Source organism: Branchiostoma belcheri, unplaced genomic scaffold (assembly GCF_001625305.1).
Source record: "Branchiostoma belcheri isolate BF01 breed outbred unplaced genomic scaffold, Haploidv18h27 scaffold103, whole genome shotgun sequence".
NCBI lineage: Eukaryota > Metazoa > Chordata > Leptocardii > Amphioxiformes > Branchiostomatidae > Branchiostoma > Branchiostoma belcheri.
The window spans coordinates 794,822-798,198 of NW_017802414.1; the positions used below are offsets into that span (position 1 = coordinate 794,822).

The following is a 3,377-nucleotide window of genomic DNA, read 5'->3' on the forward strand; positions in this document are numbered from 1 at the left end:
GTGTGTGTGTCTGTGTGTGTGTGTTTGTGTGTGTGTAGTTGTGTGTGTGTGTGTGTGTGTGTGTGCGTGTGTGTCTAGATGTGTGTGTGTGTGTGTGTGTGTGTGTGTGTGTGTGTAGATGTATGTATGTGTATGTGTATTTGTGTGTGTAGATGTGTGTTTGTGTGTGTGTGTGTGTGTGTTTGTGTGTGTGTGCGTGCGTGCGTGTGTGCACCTGATATGTCTAAAGTTTCCATGACCGTCTGTAATCTTTATCAGGGCGATTCTAAATAATGATGCTTGATACTGATTCATGTACTAATCCGATAAAATTATGTACGGACTTATTGATTTAAAGCCCCCAGTTTCCCCTACCGATCAACATCACCCATCTTATTGGTCCACTCCGCTTGTGACGTCATCCCCTCTTGATGAATCTTCAGTCCCATCAACCATGTCAGCTGAACCGACGGAAGGGTTAACTACGATACAGCCTCCCCGGCACTCAGCTGCCATGCCGCTCTACACAACTCCGACAGACCGTGGCTTACAGGGGACAAAGTCAACCAGCATCCCTCCAACCGAAAGGAACCGCATATGTTGTAAGGCATAATGGCAATGAACCAGTTTTCGAAAACTGATTTTAATTTGCAACAGTTGAAATCTATCGCAATATCATTTACCTCCTTACGGGTATGCATAATCCTTAGGCATCACACATGTCAAATACAATTTTGAAGTAATGTATTTTTCAATGTCGTAATTACCATTTTTGCACTATAATCTACTTATGAAAATACAATCACGCCCTTCCTGGACATATCTATTTCTCACTTGCCTTTTGTAAAAGTAAAGATCAAAGGGAATCACACAGCCTTTTTGACGCTCTACAGGCAGTCGATTGATAATCCAGTGGTTTGGTAATCCAATGGTTTGGTTAATCCTATACTTCTTAAATCTTCTTAATGTGAAAACAAAAATCCTACCTGATATGTAGAATGGTCTACTTTCTTTTCAATTAAAAAACGTCTGATTGTTGTTGAATTTCCATTGTGATTTTAAACTTATTTGGTAGAAGTCAAGCATTCAAGTAAAGGAGCATGCAATTCAGTTGGGAGGCTGCCAAATGCTTCCTGTGTGTGTGCAACAACAAACCATTCCAATCATTCATTCATAGCGTAGCCACGCTACCATGCGACGCCAAAAGAAAATTTAAAATACGAGTAAATTGTTCTTGTATCATGTTTGCAGCTCGGGGAGAATGTCGTGACTGTGCTGAGATCTACGCGGGAGGATCCACTACAAGCGGCGTTTACCTCGTCACCCTGCAGAACAACACACCTGTGGAGGTCTACTGCGACATGGACACTGATGGTGAGGTCTAGATCTACGTACCTAGTCGGGTAAATAATAATACTAATAAATGTTTTTATTTTCCAAACAGTACCCGTGCAGTCACAGCCTTAAACGGCTGAATTTATGCAGAGTATCACATAATAATCAATACAAATCACAACAATTAAATAATACACATTTGCTCCACATTTTTTTGTGAAACTGTCGCAAGGGTCTGTGCGACTGCCATCTGACGCCACAAGATGACCTCAATACGACTTTCCCCAACTTATGTACCCATTCACACCTGGGTGGAGTGAGGAAAGTTGTGTAAAGTTCTTTTCCCAGGTGCACAACGTCGGGGCGCATGTCCAGACATGTCCCAGGTACAACTCGGGATCGAACCTGGGTCTCCCCGCTTTATAGTCGATCGATCTACCACTAAGCCACCCTACACCATACTGGTGTCCAGTATATCGTGGTTAAGGCGGGTTCTCTTCGGAGCAGCAGAAGCTCTTCCCCGCTTGATTCAGCTTTGTTACCAGGTGGCTCTGTACGACGGGAGTTTGATAGCCCCGCTACAGTGATGAGGCTAATCGACTCACAGACTGAACACTCCTACGGGCCGGTCTGTTCAGCTGCGTGACAGAAAATTATCTAGGGCCCTAAAGGCAGCCTGCTCTAACCACATTAAAATTGATTTTTGGCTATGGTATACTCTCCAAGTAGGAGTGTAATCTTTGGCTTATTTTTATCGTGTTTTATACAGTTTCAATCGGCCTTTTTTTATACTGGCATTTTTTAAACACGCGGTTTGTTGTACTGATTACAACACAACCAGCTTTAATACTGTCCTATAAATTTGATATTGTACAGCAGCCACAAAAAGATCTGCTTTAGAATTATGTTTAAAACTATGTTTCATGGGTCTGACTTTTTTGTAAACCATGGAAGATGTTATTTCCCACATTTTTAAATAGCTTTTCCTTTGCCTTTAAGTTTAGCGTAATTAAAATGAATTGTAGACATTTGGGTTGAAGCAGAACTTCTCAGGACTTTTAAACAGATCATTAGGAGCAATACTTAGGACTCACTCAGGACTTTTATATAGAGAATTAGGTGCAGGACTTCACACTGTTGATGTTTAGGATGTTGTAATTAGTAATAGTTTATGTACTCTGTATTTGTCGTGTGTATTTTCATGTGTATCCAGGATTACCTGAAAAGCAGGCCAAAATGGCCTGAGCTGTAATTACTGGTTAAATGAATAAATTGAATTGAAATTGAGTAGATAACTCATTTTTTCGAGCGTTGTTATGAAACGAACCGTTTACGATAAATATATCGCGTGTTCCAAATATTTTGTACTACAATACTTACAACCTGTACGTGTTACCCAGGCGGGGGTTGGACTGTCATCCAGCGTCGAATTGACGGGACTGTTCCGTTTAACCGTACCTGGGAGGAGTACAAGCGGGGGTTCGGGAACAAGGACGGGGAACACTGGCTGGGGAACGACAACATCCACCTCCTGACAAACCAGAAGGACTACAGGCTGCAGCTCGTCGTCAAGGGCAGGACTTTTACCTGCACCCGGGGTTTCTTTAAGTAAGTCATGCATCAGTCCAGCAAAGTTTTCCTATAAATGTGATGCTAATTTTTATTTCTAAGAGTCACTGTCTTTCTATCATTGCTATCTGAACTTCAGGGTCACGCCTAGCTACCTTTATTCATTTATTTCTCATTCATTTCTGTATTCTGCACTACGCAATTTTACTACCTAAAAGAGTGGCCTTGGATACCTTTATTCAATATAATATGTATACAAGACAAAGACAGAATAAAGCTTCAATATTACAATCGCAATTCATTATAGAAGCCGAGGTCATGCCAGATCATAAGGGTAGACAGTCAGCCGTTACGAAATTGTGCACACAGTGTTTTAAAGACAGTGCAGTTCTAACAACTGGGAGTAATTCCAACCCATTGCACCTCTATAAGCAAAGGCTCTTTTGCTAGCCTCTACCAGGCTTGGGGAGGCGACTGGAAAGAGAAGAAATCGG

At 41.7% G+C, this 3,377-nt stretch overlaps 1 pseudogene; it reads left to right on the forward strand.

The window, feature by feature from the left end:
- Nucleotides 1–433: 433 nt before the first annotated feature.
- The window catches only part of LOC109475291, a 3,329-nt pseudogene continuing 385 nt past the window's right edge, over nt 434–3,377 (forward strand).